Genomic DNA, 19,881 nt, shown 5'->3' on the forward strand with positions numbered 1-19,881 from the left:
TGTGAAATTCTATTCTCCGTTTAGATAATATTCTTCATTTTAGCTCCCAGAAATCCTTTTAATGTGGATTTAATCCATCTCCTTTACAAAAAGAAAATCTGTCACTACTATTATTACAACTATCTCTTGAAACTGGAGTAAACTAGTGTCTCTTCCATCATGACTATCCAGTCAATTAAGGGTGTCATTAATGGAAGGCTTATATAGGTCCTCCTGTATCCTTTCCTTGGTCTCTGGCCATATTTAACATTCTTCCCTGTGCTGATTTGTGGCTCCTCTACCCACATTCAGTTCCTTATATACTTGTGTAGCAATAGCCCAGTAGATTTTCATGCGGACTCTCGGGACTGATGACAGGGATACCCTGACTCACCTAGGATTGGTAATTCCTTCAGAACTCACTAAGTGTTCTGCCTTATAATTTCCTAAGGAACATGCTACTTTTTTTGTTTATTGGAAGCAGCTTTACTATGGAGCTAAGCTCTGTATTCAACATATATATTTGAGAGTCTCAGCTATACCTATGTGATCTTCACTGGTATCTATACCTCAGAAACTTTCCTTTCATTTTCTGTTAACATGGGCTTTTCCTATGTCTGTTCCCTAGTTTTCTTTACTGTCTCATTGCAGAGACTTTAGAAGCAAAATGAGTGTGGAGATGTACTGGTCCAGTCTCCTCAGGAGTTCTCAACACTGAGAACAATGGAGCTGGCGAGATTGTTCAGTGGTTAAGAGCCCATACTGAGTCGGCGTTGGTGGCACACACGTTTAATCCCAGCACTCGGGAGGCAAAGGCAGGCAGATCTCTGTGTGTTCAAGGCCAGGCCAGCCTGGTCTACAGAGCGAGTTCCAGGACAGCCATAGCAGTTATACAGAGAAACGAAAAAAAAAATACTGATTTTACAGAAAAATCCGAGTTGCCTTCTCTCTAGAGTTCCAGGGTACATAGCCCTCTCTTGTGGTTTCTGCCAGTAACTGCGCTCATGTACATATACCCATGCAAAGATATGGATTAAAAATGAAATAAATCTTAAGAAAAAAAGACTGAGAACAAGAATGTCACTGGTGCTAGTGGCTCTTTTATGAGGAATCCCGCAGCCACTGAGAGTGAACAGAGAGTTTTCTGGAATGGGAGGTTAAACCTCCAATATAGCAAAAACCCCGATTTACCTGCCCCCACCCCCAACCTGTCTCCTAAGATGGCAGAAGCAGAAAAAGTCACTCAGAACAAGAACTTAGCTTGTGGAGTTGAAGGATATGGACTAGGGAATCTATTATCCAAGACTGGCCATGACTAAAACAAGGGTAATGGCGGGCAGAAAGAGAGGTACAATGCAGTGGACATGGTATCTTCTGAGGTAAGTCTTTGAGAACAGGGTTTGCCGCTTGCTTATGGAGAACTTGAGGCTGTTTTCTAGTGGGCAGAGATCAGAAATTAGTTCCCAAGTAGTGTGTCTGTGGTGGAGTGGTAGGGGTATTCTCATCTAAGTTCATCTGAGCTTAACACCAATGGTGCGGCTGGATCCTGTGAGGCTTGAGGAAACTGAAAACGCCACTTGTTCCCTAGTGCAAATGTTCGGGCCCGAGTGGGCAGTAGGGCGGGGGCACTTGCTTCTTTTCTGGTGACTGGGAAGAAAAATAAATCTTTATGGGGTCTATATTCTATGTGAGGCATTCCCCAGTCTCATTCACCTCCTCACCTTGAATCTGGCTAAACTTGAACCTGTTTCTTGCTTCTGCTGAAGTAGGTGTTACGCTTTCAACAGACTTCCGGACCGCCTCTCTGGACTTTTGATCCTCTGAGGAGGAAGTGACCACTTGAACCAAAGAAAGCAATGTAAAGGAAGAGGGGCACACTGTAACGCTACCTCCCTAGCGCCACCTCTAGTGTGGGGTGGGTGGGCTCCCCTGACTCGTGGAAGTCTGAATATTTGATACTTTGTGCTTTAGGTTGACTCTGTGCCCGTTAGGAAGACTTCAACACTTTTGTTTCTGAGATCCTCATTGTGGAAGTCCACAGAAAGTAGGAAAGGCAGTCCTCTAGATCTAAGCAGAGGTAGTAGAAAGTCACTGTGTGAAACTTTATGATAAGGTTTTCTCAGTAATTATCCAGGTCTGTATCATGGTATCATGGGTTCTATTTTTTTTAATAAAAGGTTTCTTCACAGATGGTGAATACCTTCATACTCTTATTGAAAATGGAACAAGTCTGTTTCTTAAGATTCTTCACAGAGAGGGAAGTTGAAAATAAAGCAGTGATCTTAGTGTAGGAAATGTCATTTAGGATACATACTTATTGATTTTTTCCCCTTTTCTCTGTCTTTACACACTTAAATTTTATTAAACTTCCCTTGTTAAATCTCAATTACTACAGGAAATGATGAGTTAAGATATTTTGTTTTTTTATACTTTTTTATTTATTTTAATTTTAATTTTAAATTGCTTGCTTCACATGTCAATCCCAGTTCCCTCTCCCTCCCCTCCTACCGCACCCCCCACCATCCCCCCCCCAGGTTTTTGTTTGTTTGTTTTGAGGGTGTTCGAGACAGGGTTTCTCTGTGGCTTTGGAGACTGTCCTGAAACTAGCTCTTGTAGACCAGGCTGGTCTTAAACTCACAGAGATCCACCTGCCTCTGCCTGCTGAGTACTGGGATTAAAGGTGTGCACCACCACTGCCCAGCAAGTTATTTTGCTAAGAGCTTCATGAAAATCAAGACATTTTATTATTAGTTTAATTTGTTCCATGGGGAAAAGTACACAGTTTCAAATTCGGCAGTGTTTTCTATAGTATCACTACTGAATTAAATTCTCACCAAATAGGATACATTTGAAGAAAATGATTCATGGAACAAATCCAGGCTGAGATTAGAGTACAGATCTATATACATTTTAAAAGATATGACAAATTGAATCTGTTTGTTTTCATATGTAAATATATACTCACACTTTGATCCTTGAGCATATAGAACTATGCATAAAATATTCAAAGAATTTTTTCACTTTATTTTATTTTTTTAATTTAATTTGAGAATTTAATACTATGAGTATATTTATGTTATTTCCACCACTCCTCTCCGTAATCCTTTGCAACAAAGTAAACATCATAAACTTGGATATTTATTTTGCTAGAAAAATACTCAATATTTACTCCCATCATTTATTTTGGTATTCTTTTTCTCTCTTGTGCATTGAATCCCAATACTTTCAGCAAAATGTTTTAATAAATCATCTGAAATGCACTTAGGAGTATTAAGGAAGAAAATGAGTAAAGGTCAGCATATCTGCGTAACTGTGGCTGTAGTGGAATAACACAGCCCTAGATGATTTCTAATTAGCAATATATCCTCATTCCATCACTACCATAATAATATGAGAATTTTATGGTTTGTGGTTTGCTTATCATTCAATTGACTTTGATAAGACTTTGTATATCATCACATGTGGAAATGTGTTTTTTAATCTTGTACTTTCCCCCTCCCTTTTTTTGGTGGTACTGGGGATTCAACCCAAGGAAAACCCACATTATTCCCCAGATATACATATTTAACAATTAGAAGATAAAATCCACATATTAGAGATTTCTGAATTTGTATTAAGACACATAATATGTTTACCAGTCTCATTCTTTTCTTGCAAATTATATTTTTCTTTTTAAAATAAAATTATCAGATTTATTTATTTTACTGTTAAGTATGAGTATTTTCCTTGCCTGTATTCCTGTACCATATACATGCCTGGTACCTATGGAGGCTTGAGGAAAGTGTCAGATCTTCTAGAATTGGAGTTACAGAAGGTTATGAGCTGGATATGTATATCAGGAATCAATGCAGGTCCTTTGTAAGAACAAAATTGCTCTCAACTGCTGAACTCTCCAGCTCAAATAATTTCATTTTTTATCTACAGCTATACCACCCTGAATTTGCCTGATCTTGTCAAATAATTCTTTTCTTTATTGATTAATAAAATGCTGTTGTGTATGTTACTCACATTTTCATTATCCGTTTATGTGTTGATAGATATACAAAATGATTCTATTTCCTTGTTATTGTGAGTAGAACAGCAATAAACCTGTTATAGAATCTTTGAGGTATATACTTAGGAGTGATGTAATGTGAACATGTTTTCCAGTATTATTTTGGGAGTCTTTCTAAGTTGCTCAGGGTGATCTTTAACTCACTATATAGCCCAAACAGCCCACAAATTTATGATTTTATCAACTTAGCCTCTCATGCAGCTTGAATTACAGGCCTGCACCAGCATGTTCAGTTCGTAAGTTGACATTAATTACAATGTTGCAGTATTAAGAAATAGGGACTTTGAAAGATAATTGAGCTAGATGAAGTAATGTGGGGGGACTGCTATAATTTTTATAGTATCCTTATAAGAACACACCATAGAGGTTTTGTTCTTTCTATTACCACAATAGGAGGATGCACCCAAATGACAATTGTCTGAAAAGGAGACTTCACCAGATACTAATTCTCTCATCTCATTAATCTTGCATAGTCTAGACTTCAGAATATCATCAAAAATGATTGTGTTTAAAGCCAAGTAACCTAAGACACTCTGCTATAAAAGCTTAATCATATCAAACCATAGTGTAAGATATTTGCACTATATGTCCTATAGAAAATAATAATCAAAATAATAGGGATGTTCTTCTGGATGCTGTGAATATGTTTCTCTTATTGGTTGATGAATAAATGCTGATTGACCAGTAGCCAGGCAGGAAGTATAGGCAGGGCCACCAGACTAGGAGAAGGCTGGGAAGAGGAAGGCAATGAGTGAGCCACCAGGGAGATGCCATGTGCTGTGTAGCCACCAAAGGAGTAACATGCTGGAGCATTATGAGTAAGCCACAGCTTCATGGCAATACATAGTTTAATAGAAATGGGTTAATAATTAAGAACGAGCTAGCCAATAAGAAGCCTAAATCATTGGTCAAACAATTGTAATCAATAAAACCTCTGTGTGTTTATTTGGGCTAAATAGCTGTGGGACCAGCCTGGAAAGAAACTCTGTTTTCATATGGTGACTGGTGTGGGGCAAGAATTTCCACGTAAAACAGAGCCACAATGGGCTCCCTGGTCTCATGGTCTGATGGAAGCCACGGTGCAGAGACACTGGCAGTCGAGCTTGAACACGGCATAGCAGATTCCTGCTTTGGTACAAAGGACAAATCTTCAAGCCACAGAGCATGTTGCATGGAAGATTTAGCTTTAACTCACACAGATAAAAAAGGTTTATGGGCATTGTGCTACAAGCTGCTTGATATTAGCATAGACCAAAGTTGAGGCAGTGAGCAAGCTCCAAGAATTGGAGATAAACATACTCTAGCCAGGTTAGAAAGCCTAACTGTTAGCAGCCAGCCACAGTTTAGCAGCTAATGCTGTTTAGCAGATTAAAACTCATGTGGTCAGAAAAAATAAAGATATACAGTAAAGACAGATTCAGAGGAAAAACCCTCTAAACGGTTTGCAGTGTGTTTAAGAATATACATAGGCTTGGGAGAGAAAAGAAAAAGGGTAGTGAAAGTTCTTAAAAAAATAGAGCACCTGGGTATGGTGGCCATTCCTTTAATCCTAGTACTCAAGAGGTAGAGGCTGGCATGTCTCTGTGATTTCAAGGCCAGCCTGATCTACAGAATCAATTTTAGGGCAGCCAAGGCTACATAGAGAAACCCAGTCTCAAAAACAAAACAAAACAAAAAAAAGAAATAGAGTAATAAAAGAAAAGCCATGTAAAGATAGAAAATACACAGAGTCTAATATTGTACATTATTGTGTTTTATTTAAATTTTTTGACTGCTGAGGAAGGAACAACAGCTGCTAAAACACATTTTATTATAAATGGTGCTGGATTAATCAACTTACATATTTTGAAAATGCCTTGACTTCAAAATTTAAGTCTAAGAACATGCTACTTTGGAAATGAGGTTCTGCTTTTGTTTCCACAGAAGATGAAAAGCTGTGAATTCCTTCCAGATTAATATGATTTGATCAAACAAGATGTCCTGAAGCAGTGGCCCAGGTGATCCAATGGGACTAGGACAATGCAGCCTTGAAGACTACTATAGCCAGGATTTGGCAGGTTTCTGTGTTTCCTCAGGTTCTCCTTGGGATTGACACCTTCCCCAAATAGCAGGAATCAGTTTGGAGAGAATTATGACCAGATTCCCAAATATTGTTTATAAATGTTTGTTTTCACGTAAACAGGGTTGGCTATAAATGTTTAATGATCATGGTCAATATAAAAAGGGGGGAATATGATATAGAAATGAATACTTTGCATTGGTATGGATTCTGATTTATTGGTAAAAATTTAAGGTCAATTTTGCTATATGTATATTTCTACTCTTGTTTAGGTATTGTATTTATATAGCTCTTATAAAATTGTAATGTATAATAAATTACAGATTATAGATAGTAACATATAATAGTCAAAACATATGTTAGTTAGGTTTTCTAGGTATACAGAGATATATTTCCAAAGCATAGGTATTTTTCAAAGACATTAAGAATATGACATTTAAAATGGTTTATTGGGGTTTTTCTTGACAGATTTACAATTGCTCCTGGCATCACCAATTACATCAGAGACAAGATCGGAATGGAAGAAACTCCTTATGGAGTTTGCCTTCAACATGGCAAGATTAGTCATTTGGGCAAGAAACTGTTCTTTCCTAGAGTGTTCGACTGTAGGATGTATAAACTGGACATGCCTGATTTACAGAAAAGTGACTGCTGAAATTGCCAAAACAAGATGGGATGGGTCCTTCAGGGTTCCTGCTTCGTGGAAGAGTCTTCCAAACATTCTGCAGAACACAGATAAAAATGACTGACAAACTGCCAATAGGGTGGGACAATTTCAAATTTCCTGTGTCGCTAAGAAGTCTGCCAGACACTCTAGACCTATAGGCTGAAGATGGATGGCCAAACATTACAGAAGAACTTTGGGTGACTGTCCAGGTAGCGAGATGTCTCTGTCAATTCTAGAGTTTATATGTTATCCTTCTGAGGTCTTTAATGGAGTTGATGACACTTATGTTTATGGTTTTCCTTAGTTATGATAAGAGATAAGTTACATATAAAACTTTCAACTCACAAATACAGGACAGATGGTAGAATACTGTCTTTAAATATTGCCAAAAGTTATTGGACTAAATATTGTTATCTATTGTTCGCGATTGAAAATTATTTTGCTATATATAATTTTACTATGTTAAAGTAAAAGCCTTCCTTTTTATTTATACAGAAAAGAGGAGGTGGTGGGGGATGTCCTTTTGTACGCCTGTGAATATATGTTTCTTTTATTGGTTGATAAATAAATGCTGATTGTCCAGTAGCTGGCAGGGAGTATAGGCAGGGCTACTAGACTAGGATAATACTGGAAAGACTAAGGCAATGTGAGAGCCTCCCAGGAGATGCCATATAGCTGTCAAAGGAGTAAAGTACTGAAGGAGCATTATGGGTAAGCTACAGTCTTGTGGAAATACATAGTTTAATAGAAATGCATTAATAATTAATAGAAAGCTAGCCAATAAGGAGCCTAAGCCATTGGTCAAGCGATCATAATTAATATGGCCTCTGTGTGTTTATTTGGGCTAAACAGCTGTGAGACCAGGCTGGAAAGAACCTCTGTCTTCATCATAATTAATAGCAAACATTTTGTGTTTAATGGATGTCATATGTGATGATTTTTTTTACTGAGATAAAGTCATCATCATGTCTGGGAATTTATTTTTTGAATCAAAGCAACAAAAATTAACAATCTGAGATCATGCTAAAAGAGCCAAAATAATGTCTTACTTTTCAAAAAACTCCAGTTGAGAGTAGATATAGGGCAGGTACTTTGGATGTGTTCTATAACATTGAAATAAGACAGAGATATTATCAATTCTTGTCTATTAGACACTGCACTTTAACTCTCTAAAATTAATCTTGTTGGCTTTTCACCCTAATTAACTCTAAAAAGAGATGAAACCTTTAATATTAAACGGTTAGAGTAAAACTTACACTGGGATGCAGGGGTGACCTTATGTGAAGGTAATAGTGCACAGAAGACACTAGGGATGAACATGCACAAAGGTGCTACCATAAGAAGAGACAATAAAAAGAAAAGATAAAGACAGAGCTCTCATTGGATGTCCATAATTATGCCGCCTTGATCTTGAACTTCTAGTTTCCATAACTGTGAGAAAATAAATTTACATTTTTTTTGTTTAAATTTTTTTATTTTAATTTTAAATAGCTTGTTTTACATGTCAATCCCAGTTCCCTCTCCCTCCCCTCCTCCCACACTCCCCTTCCACCCTCCCTCCCACCCTATTGCCAAATCCTTCCACATAGGGGATGTCTAGAGTCTATCATTTTACTCTTGGTAGGGTCAAGGCACTCCCCTAAGAGTCCAGGCTGAGAGAGCATCTCTCTTTGTGCTATAGGCACATGAAGACAGATTGTATACCAGGGATAGACACTGATCCACAGCTCAGAGCCCCATAGGTTGTCCAGGCCTTCTCACTGACACTCACATTTGAGGGGTCCAGATCAGTCCCATTCTGGCCTCCCCACTGTCGGTCTGGGGTCCAAGAGCACTCCCCTGTTCAGATCAGCTGTCTCTGCTGGTTTTGCCAGCCCATTCTTTGCCAATTTGCTCATCATTCCTCTCTCTCTGTCACTGGGTTCCTTGGGTTCAGTTCAGTGCTTAGTTGTGTGTTTGCCTCTGCTTCCATCAGTCCCAGGATGAAGGCTCCCGGATAGTTATAGACATCAAGTTCATTATCAGGAATGGGCATTCGAGGTGGTCCTTCCACTATTGCTTAGCTTGCCAATTGATGTTATACCTTTAGATCACTCGAGGTCACTCTGGTGCCTGATCTGTCTTCGATCCTATGATTCCCTCTTCCCCCTATTCTACCCCCACCCCCTCAGCTTCCTGTTCCCCCATGACCAACTCCCTTCCTCTTTACCCCCTCTATTCTTCCCAGCCTATAACCCCTAATGAAATAGAAGCAGTCATCAAAAGTCTCCCAAACAAAAAAAGCCCAGGCCCAGATGGCTTCAGTGCAGAATTCTACCAGAAATTCAAAGAAGAGCTCATTCCAATACTCGTCAAAGTATTCCACACTATAGAAGCAGGAGGCTCACTGCCAAACTCTTTCTACGAGGCTACAATTACCTTGATACCCAAGCCACACAAAGACACAACTAAGAAAGAGAACTATAGACCAATTTCCCTCATGAACATTGATGCAAAAATACTCAATAAAATACTTGCAAACCGGATTCAAGAACACATCAGAAAAATCATCCACCATGATCAAGTAGGCTTCATTCCAGGAATGCAGGGATGGTTCAACATTAGAAAATCTATCAATGTAATCCACCATATTAACAATCTGCGAAAGAAAAACCACATGATCATCTCACTAGATGCTGAAAAAGCCTTTGACAAAATCCAGCACCCCTTCATGATAAAGGTCCTAGAGAGATCAGGGATAACAGGAACGTACCTGAATATAATAAAAGCAATATACAGTAAACCAACAGCTAACATCAAACTAAATGGAGAGAAACTCAAAGCAATTCCTCTAAAATCAGGAACAAGACAAGGCTGTCCACTCTCTCCATATCTCTTCAATATTGTACTTGAAGTTCTAGCTACAGCAATAAGACAACAAAAGGAGATAAAGGGGATACAAATAGGAAAAGAAGAAGTCAAACTTTCATTATTTGCAGATGATATGATAGTTTACATAAGTGACCCAAAAAACTCCGCAAGGTTACTCCTAGAGCTGATAAATTTACATTTTTAAGCCACTCAGTCTGTGGTATTTTTTATGATAGGCTAAATAAGTGAATACATTATCCTTTACAGAAATTTATTTCTAGAATATGTCTGATACTAAAACAATTAATAATATCATACTCTAATGGTTTATTCTATTTGTTAAGAAAAAAATTTCACAGTATGGTTTTGGGGCAGCCAAATACTAGACACTATAGAGATAAAATCAGTAATAATTGCTATTTCACCATGACTGACAGCTGTGGTGAGCATCATCCTACCTCCACCACATGTCTAACTAAGAATTGGTAAAAATAAATATAGAGTCAAATTGGAGGCAGGATTTATCAATCAAGGTATATTAACATTTAATTCACATCAAAGGATGTCTTGCTTGCATCAGTAATTGTAAAGGCTGTTGGAATAGAGAGGCCCAAGGCTTAAGAGTAAGTAAGATGTGTTCTTGGTCCTCCAGGTGAAGATGGTTCTTCATCAAGGATAAGTTGCTTGGAATTAAAGTGTCAAGGAGTACTTGTACTTAGTACATTTGCCATTTCAAATTTTACCAAATGCTCAGGCATTACATAATACTACAGCTTAATTTTAGGCCCTCCCCATACAGTGGAGTTTTCCATTTAAAGTTCTGCTTTAACACTGCCTCTGCATAGTGTCTTGTCACCAATCCTATGGTCTCACATAGCACACATGTAACTTAATTCCAATTTTATCACATAATGGCTTGATGGTTACTTGGATTCTAACAGACTTGTCTGAGAAAATTTGCTATGCTTCTCAATGATTGTTTTTCCTATTTTCCTGTAACAGATGGGGATTATCTCAACATTTACCTCATGTTATTGCAGCATATAGATTCTAATGAAATATGTTCCTCATTATCCCTGATATGAACAAAGAAGTGTCTGTAGAACAATAAGTTGAGGTTGGGAATAGATGAACATTGAACAAGAAGCATGTGTTATTAAAATTTGTCCTCTACCCATGACCTTAATATTAGCATATCACGTTATAAATCATTTAGTTTTTATATAACAACATGTGAACAGAAGTAATGAAGTTGGGAGAGAGATGCCCCCTGTCTCATCCTGAGTGGTAGTAGAGAAGTTTTTGTGTTGACTTCAGAGGAGCAGAGTACTATGGGGATTGTGTGCTTACTGATAATGTGAATGGTAGATATAAATGCAAAGCAGAAGATTCTGACTAAACTCAGATGGGGTATTCATTAAAGTAATTTGTTGAATGTGGCATACAAAATCTAAGTCATAGAAAGTTTTGTTTTACCCTATTTTTCCTCACGTTTTATTGCCCTTTAAGGCACATCCATATATAATTTCACACACACACACACACACACACACACACACACACACACTCCCATTATTTTAATTATTCAAATAATTCATTTCCATCATGGGAAACAGTAGGCTGAGTTTTGTTGTCATCTTTGGAGCTAAATGTAATGAAATATATCTGCAAAGTATTTAAGGGCAAGAGACATCAGTCTTACTTATGCTTCTATATCTATGATAAAATAACATGACCAAAACCAGTTTAGTGTGGAAGGGGATTATTTGGCTTATTATTCCACATCACAGTCCATCACCTAAGGAAGACAGGACAGGAACTCAAAGCACAAACTTGGAAGCAGGAACTGAAGGGGGAACCATGGATGAACTATGGAGGAACATTTCTTACTGATGCTTTGCTCCTCCTAGCTTGCTCACTTTCTGTTCTTATATACTTGAGCACTGTCTGCCTAGGCAAAGCACCACCCAGAATCAACTGGGCCTTTCCATGAGAATCATCAGAAAAGAATGCCCCCACAGGCTTGCCTAAAACGGTGATCTTATGGAGATAATTTCTCGGTTTATGTTCCCCTTTCCCAAATGATTGACATGTATCATGTTGACAAAAAATATACTCAGCACAATAATTTTAAAGTATTTTTTCTCTGATGAATAATATATATATATATGTGTGTGTGTGTGTGTGTGTGTGAATAACTTTTCTTTTTTTTATTTCATTTTCCAGTTTAAATTTAGATAAGAAATAAGGTTGCTTCACAAGTCAGTTCCAGGTCCCTCTCCCATTCCCTCCCTTCCTCCCGTGCCCTCCCCCCCCCCGTTATCCCCTCATTTCTCCAGGGAGGGTGAGGCCCTCCATGGGGGTGTGCATAGTGTGTCATTTCATATAGGGCAGGGCCTAGACCCTTCCCCAAGAGTTCAGGGTGAGAGTGCACCTCACATTGTTCTATGGGAGTCCAAAGTCCGTGTGTATACTTGGGGTGGGTACTGATCTGCTGCCCAAGGCTCAATAGATTACCTAGGCCTCCTCACTGACACCCAGATTCAGGGGGTCTTGATCAGTCCCATGCTGGGTTCCCAGGCTGGTGCCTGGGATTCAAGAGTTAACCTTTGTCTGGTCAGCTGTTTCTGGGAGTTAAACCAGCCCAGTCTTAATCCCATTTATCATCAGTCCTCCCTCTCTGTTACTGGCATTCTTGAGTTCAGCTCAGTACTTAACCAAGGGAGTCTGCCTCTTCTTTGATCAGCCACTAAATAAAGTTTCTGTTTCCCAGACTCTCTGGCCATAGGATTGTAGGCTGGCACTCCCCAGATCTATGTCTAAAATCCATATATGAGAAAGTACATGCCATGTTTCTCTTTTTGTGACTGGGTTACCTTACTCAGGATGGTTTCTTCTAGTGTCATCCATTTGCCTGCGAATCTCATGATTCCAGTATTTTTTTCTGCTGAATAGTACTCCATTGTGTAGATGTACCACATTTTCTCTATCCACTCTTCAGGTGAGGGACATCTAGGTTGCTTCCACGTTCTGGCAATTACAAATAAAGCTGCTATGAACATAGTGGAACAGACATCTTTGTTGTATGAATGGGCATCTTTTGGATATATGCCTAAGAGTGGAGTTGCTGGGTCTTGTGGTAGGTTTATTCCCATTTTTCTGAGGAATCTCCACACTGATTTCCAAAGTGGCTGAACCAGTTGGCACTCCCACCAGCAATGGAGGAGTGTCCCCCTTTCACCACATCCTCTCCAGCATAAATTGTCATTGGTGTTTTTGATTTTAGCCTTCTTTATCAGTAAGCTTTTATTGTTGTTTTCAAAAAAGAGTGCTCATTTCTGTTTGCTTCTATTTTTGTCTCATAGAATACATGCTGACCACAGCTACCCCTCCCTCCACTTCTAGTTTAGCCACTGACCTCCCCTCTCTCCCAGATCCACTGCTTATTCATTTCCTTTAGGAAAAGAGCCAGCCTCCAAGGGATATCAGGATAACAAGATACAATAATACTAGGTACAAATCCCATTTTAAGGATTAACAAGACATCCTAGTAGGAGGAAAAGGGCCCCAAGCACAGGCAAAAGAGTTAGAGAGAGTACCCACTCCCACTGTTAGGAGTCCCACAATAGCCCCATGCTAAACAGCAACAGCATGTATGCAGAAGGACTACCTATAGACCTACAGACTCCATAATTACTGCTTCAGTCTTTGTGACACCCTATAAGCCCTGCTTAATTGATTATATGGCCCATGCTCTGCTGGTGTCCTCAACACCTCTAGTTTCTATCATTTTCTCCCTCACCCATAGGATATCCTGAGCTCTACCTAATGTTTGACTGTGGGTCTCTGCATTTGCTCCCTCCAGCTGTCAGAGGAAGCCACTGTAATGGTGATTGTGGTAGGCTCCACTTTTTGAGTATAGCAGAGTATCATTAGGAATCATCTAGTTGACTTTTTATCAGTCATGTTTAGTTCTATTCTAGGTCTCTAGGCCATCCAGCTTCCAGTTTCTGGTCATCCAGGAAGTATCAGGTATAGACTCTCATGGCTTGGGCCTCAGATTACACCAGTCATTTTTGATCACTCCCACAAGCTCTTACCCACCATTGCCCCAGAACATCTTGCAGGAAGGACAGGTTGTAGGTCAAAGGTTATGTGACTGGGTTGGTATCGTGGTACCACCACAGGAAGTCTTACCTGTTTACAGAAGCTGGCCAGTTCAGGCTTCTTATACCCCATTACTAGGATCCTCACTAGGGAAACCCTCGTGGGTTTCAGGATGTTTCCACTGAACTGGGTTTCCACATCATCCCCCAAATGCCCACCTCTTCCACTCATATCTCCCATACTCTTTCCCTCTGTCTTTCCCTCCTCCACCTAATTCCTCCTGTTTGTTCCCATCTGCACTGACCCCAAGTCCACCCAAAAAAATCTATACTATTTCCCCTTCCCAGGGAAATCCATGTATCCACAGATTCCTTGCAGCCCTTGTTATTACTTTGCATCTCTGGTCTATGGATTATAGAGTGATTATCCTTTATTGAGAACTTACTGTTTAGGTATATACCCTATTTTTAATTGGATTATTTGGTTTGTTGATGTCTGATTTCTTGAGTTATTTTATATTTTGGAAATCATCCCTTTATTAAATGTGGAATTGGTGAAAATCTTTTCCCATTCTGTAGGCTGCCATTTTGTGCTATTGATGGAGTTCTTTGCCATTTATTAGGCCCCATTTATTAATTGTCAATCTTAGTTCCTGTGTCTGTTCAGGAAGCTGTCTCCGGTTCAATGTGACTAGTTTATGTTGAGGTCTTTGATCTACTTGGACTTGAGTTTTGTGCAGAATGACAAATATGGGTCTATTTGCATTCTTTTACATGTAGACATTCAGTTAGACCAACACCATTTGTTGAATATGCTTTCTTTTCTTTCATTGTGTTTGATGAGGATTGTGTTGAGTCTTTAGATTACTTTTGGTAGGTGGAATTTTTTACTATGTTAATTCTACCAACCAATGAGTGTAGGAGACCTTTGTATCTTCTCATGTTGTCTTCAATTTCTTTCTAAAAAGACTGGAAGATTTTTTCATACAAGTCTTTCACTTGCTAGGTTAGGGTCACCCAATGATTTCACTTGCAAGGTTAGGGTTACCCAATGATATTTTATATTGTTTGTGGCTAATGTAAAGGGTGCTGTTTCCCTGATTTCTTTCTCAGTTCTTTTGTTATTTGTATATAGGAGGTCCTCTATTATATATATTTTGGAATTTTTAAAGGTATGTTTCCATTACATAGTGGTGTAGCTAACCTAATATCTAACAAAATATACTTCAAACTAAACGTAATCAAAAGAGATGTTGGAGGACTTTTCATATTCATCACAGGAAAAGCCCATCAAGATGAAGTCTCAATCTTGAACATATGTGCTGCAAATACAAGGGCACCCACATGTGTAACAGAAACATTACTAAAGTTTAAATTGCACATCAAACCCCACACACCGATAATGGGAGTTTTCAATACCCCAGTATTATCAAAGGATCTAACAGAGGCTATGGCCCAAATGGGCTTAACAGATCACTATAAAACATCCCAACTAAATTTAGAAGAATATGCCTACTTATCAGCTCCTCAGGGAACCTTCTCTGAAATTGACCACATATTCAATCATGAAGTAAATCTCAACAGACACAAAAAATTTGAATAAGCCCCTATATATTATCTTATCAGCAGGGCTTCAAGTTAGAATTACAACAACACAAATTCTAGAAAGCCTACAAATTTGTGGAAATTGAACAATGCTCAATTGAATTAAGCCTGGATCGAGGAATAAATAAATGAAAGACTTCCTAGAATTCAATGATAATGAATGCACAACATACCTAAACTTATCACAATGAAAACAGTGCTGAGAGGGAAGTTCATAGAACAAAATGCCTACATAAAGAAGTTGGACAAATCCCACACTACTGAATTAACACAACACCTGAAAGTTCTAGAACAAAAAGAAGCAAAAACACCCAAGAGGAATAGACACCAGGAAATAATCAAATTGAGGGCTGAAATCAGTAAAATAGAAACAAAGAGAACAATAAAAATAATCAATTAAACAAAGAATTAGTTCTTTGAGAAAATCAATAAGATAGATAAATCCTTTTCCAAACTAACCAAAAGGCAGAGAGAGAATATCCAAACTAATAAAATCAGAAAAAAGAGGAACATAACAACAGGCACTGAGGAAATCCAGAAAATCATCAGGTCATACTTTGAAAATCTGTACACTACAAAATTGGAAATTTTTAATATCAATTTTTATTTAAATTAGAAAAATCTTATTTTACATATCAATAACAGTTCCCTCTCCCTCCCATCCTCTCATGCCACCTGTATCCCACCTCCAATCAACTTGCCAAAGAGGGTGAGGCATTCCATGGGGGAATCATCAAAATCTGTCACATCATTTGGGGCAGGGCCTGGGCTTTCCCCCATGTATCTAGCCTGTGAAAGTATCCCTCCATGGGGAATGTGTTCCCAAAGTCCATTTAAAAGAAATGAACAATTTTCTGAATAGGTTCCACATAACATTTTTTGATCATTTGTCCTTCTTCACTTAAAAAATGTTTATTTGCACTCCTACTTGGTTGTCCAATACAAAGTGGTCATCTCTGAAATCATAAACACATTCAACAGATTTCAGTTATTTATTTGTACTATATCCAATAATAATAATCAAAAAGAGGCCACCAATTTGAGAGTGAGTAAGGGGGATTGAAGAAGGGTTTGGATGGAGGGAGATGGGAGTGGTTAGAAGAAGAAAGTGAAAAGGAAATTGATACTATCTAGGCTGGCAATGTTCCCTCCAAGAGCCTAAGACAATCTAACAAATACCCAAACACAAGGCATGAGAAACTTTCTTATGAGACTTTGCTGAAGGTTGTCCAAGACACTCCCCAAATATTACATGCTTTTGTTGTTGCTTTTTGTTTGACCTCCTAGAGGTCCCTATTGCTGAAGGTACCTGCCTGGGCTCATCTGGGACCTGGGCCAGCAGCTGGGGGACCTGAGTCTAGAGTCTGGGGGTCTGGACCAGGACAGGGGGAGCAGCTCAGATTTCTATGAAGACCCCAGTTCTACCGGAGGTCCATATTCACAACCCTCTACCTTTTGTGGGGACAGTGGCTTCTCCGGATCTGGCTCCTATGGACACCTGGGTCCCTCGGACCCCTGGGACATCTATGCCAGTGAGAGACCCAAGTCGCTAGGTGACTCCAGTTCCAGCGCTGCAGAGTCAGTGGGCGCCGGGCTGCGATGCCTCGCTCCTTCTCAGCTCCCTACCCGACGGCAGCGGGACCCGAGACCTGCTCATCAGCGGAGCTACATGTTCATGCGGGGACCTTCCTGACGCTCAGCCCGCTGCACGCGGTGGCGCTGCTCAGCCCACGGCCCAATGGACGCGACATGCGCCCTGTGGCTCCCAGGACGAGGCGTCCGGCCGGCCAGCCCCTGGATGGCTACATTTTTTTCGGCGCTCCTGCGCGGGCGCCAACGTATGAGCGGGCCAACCGCTTATGAGTCCCGGGGGCGCGCGGCGCCAGAACGACGCGCGCCCGCGGCTGCCCGAGGCGTCCCTGCACCCCCACCCCCACCCCGGCGGTGCGCGATCCGCACGGGAGCTGTCGACAGAGCGCTCCTGGGCCATGGCGTGGGAGGCAGAGGTTGCACCCGAACCTGCGCCTCCGGCTGTCGCATCGCCACCCGCCAGCCCGGCTGAGGGTCTCTTCGTGAGGGCCCAGTACATCCTGGGAGCCCCTGTAGCCTCCAGGGGCCACCCGGGATGCGCCTCGCGCCGCCGGGCTCCGCCGCTCATGCGAGGTCGCAGCATGGAGCAGTCCCCGCCAAGGTAGAGGCGACGTCCCGCGAGCCGTCGGGTCCGCCTGGCCGAGCTTTTGGAGCATCGGGGATCGCCAAGGGCGTGTAAAGCGGCGTGCTCGCAGTCCAAGACCAGCCTGCTGGGCCGGGCATATGCCTCCCCAGTACCCCATGGCCTAGCTTGAGGAGCCCGGGCCGTCCTGGCCCTGGCGAGGCCCCGAGCCCACGCCCACTATCCAGGCCTGCCGTTGGTGGCACTCCACTGAGGAGATCGAGGTGCCCAACAGCCGGCACCTCCTGCCAGGGTCCATGTCCTGGATCATGGCTCCAATGCAAGCACGGTCTGTGATGATGTCCCTGGTTTTTGATACCACTGAAGGCCAAGAGGATATGGCTATACAGCATTGCCCCTTATCCTCACTGGGTGCAACACCAGGGAGAACTGGTCTTGCCCCTCACTGACCAAAGCACTCAAGAAAGGTCTTACATCTCACCTAGGCAGCATGATGGAGCTGACCCTGTTTGAAAGGGCATGGTATCTCAGAGTTGTTTTGATTTGCATTTCCCTGATGGCTAGGGATGATGAGCACTTTCTTATGTGTCTTTCAGCCATTTTAGACTCCTCTATTAAGAATTCTCTATTTAGTTCTGTACCCCACTTTTTAATTGGATTACTTGGTGTTTTGGAGACTAGCTTCTTGAGTTCTTTGTAAATTTTGGAGATCAACCCTCTGTCAGATGTGGGGTTGGTGAATATCTTTTCCCATTCTGTGGACTGCCTTTTTGACTTGTTGACTATATCCTTTGTGTTACAGAAGCTTCTCAGTTTTAGGAGGTCCCATTTATTAATTGTCTGAATTTTAAGGAGGTCATCCATTTTATAGGGTGTCATTTCCTATCTCCCATGAAACGCATTACAAACACATTAGTTCAAATCTTAAACTAAGTCAGAACAATTCCCATTTTTTTTGCAAAAATAGTATTGCTTTTACCATAGCAATACATATATAACTAATATTTTGTCTTATATATTTATACTCATGAGCAATGTAAGCCCTTTATTTGAAAACACAACAATCAGAAATTAACTAGACAACAGAAGGAAGGAAAAATAGAAGAACGTCAGGAAAGAAAGATGCACAAAGAAACAAGAAAGTAAAATGAAGGAAACATAGGAGAGAATGAGGACATTAGGCAATGTATTCACTACAATTAGGATGCAAAAAGTGACAGGGAGCTAATTTCTTTGTAACCAATATTAGTTTTGCAGATGATGAAAAGTTAGTCTACCCTGCTCTAATACAACATGGCTGTTCGAGCCTTGAATGACAGTACAAAATACTGCACAGAGCTCAGGAACATTTCCTAACTGGAGCAATAGTTTGATCTGTGGTTTAAATTCAAGCTCAAGCCTTTTCTCATTTCAATTAGGCTTTTCCTTAAGGTGAAGAAACAACCAGAACAGAAACTATCACCAAATTTAGGCAAATAATTTAGGTCTCCCAATCTTGCATGTCTCCAGTATAAACTACTGAACTCACAGAAATTAACAGCTTTTATGATCACCTTTTACGAATTTGCTGATATTTTTTTTACTGTAGCAAGTCTCTGCTGATATATATGCATATATACATGAATGTTTGGGATTTACTGTACATACCCCAAGCCAATCAATATGAACAAGGAAATAATCATTATAAGGCTTGGAATAGAAAACTGGTTTCCAGTGTGTATTCATTAGTGTCTGCAGACATATCATTACAACAAAAATCGTTTAATTCCATGGATAATACCTAATCTCAAATTTAAAATATAAGTTACGATGTTAGGACAATTCCTTAAATGCCTTTTGATATTTGAGATTCTTCGGTTGAGAATTCTCTATTTAGATCTTACTCCATTTAAAAAAATATTTTATTTTTATTAATTTGTATTTAAATTTAAAACAGTCATATTTTACATGTCAATCCCAGTTGCCTCTCCCTCCCTTCTTCCCATTTCCCCCAACAATCCCTGGATTATTTGGTGTTTTGATGACTAGCTTCTTGAGTTCTTGTATATTTTGGAGATCAGCCCTCTGTCAGATGTGAGGTTGGTGAAGATCTTTTCCCATTCTGTAGTCTGCCATTTTGTCTTGTTGGCTGTGTCCTTTGTCTTACAGAAGCTTCTCACTTTCGGGAGGTCCCATTTATTAATTGTCAATTTCAACATCTGTGCTTCTGGTGTGTAATTCAATAAGTGGTCTCCTGTATCAATTCATTCAAGGGTGCTTCCCAATTTTTCTTCTAAGAGATTTAGTGTGTCTGGATTTATGTTGAGGTCTTTGATCCATTTGGACTTAAGTTTTGTGCATAGCGATAGACATGGATCAATGTGTAGTCTTCTACATGCCAGCATCTAG

General features: G+C 40.1%; 1 pseudogene; it reads left to right on the forward strand.

The window, feature by feature from the left end:
* The first annotated feature begins 1,308 nt into the window (after window positions 1-1,308).
* On the forward strand, window positions 1,309-17,665 carry LOC101835528 (annotated as a pseudogene).
* Window positions 17,666-19,881: the final 2,216 nt, after the last annotated feature.

This window comes from Mesocricetus auratus, unplaced genomic scaffold (assembly GCF_017639785.1).
Source record: "Mesocricetus auratus isolate SY011 unplaced genomic scaffold, BCM_Maur_2.0 Super-Scaffold_100003, whole genome shotgun sequence".
Taxonomy (NCBI): domain Eukaryota; kingdom Metazoa; phylum Chordata; class Mammalia; order Rodentia; family Cricetidae; genus Mesocricetus; species Mesocricetus auratus.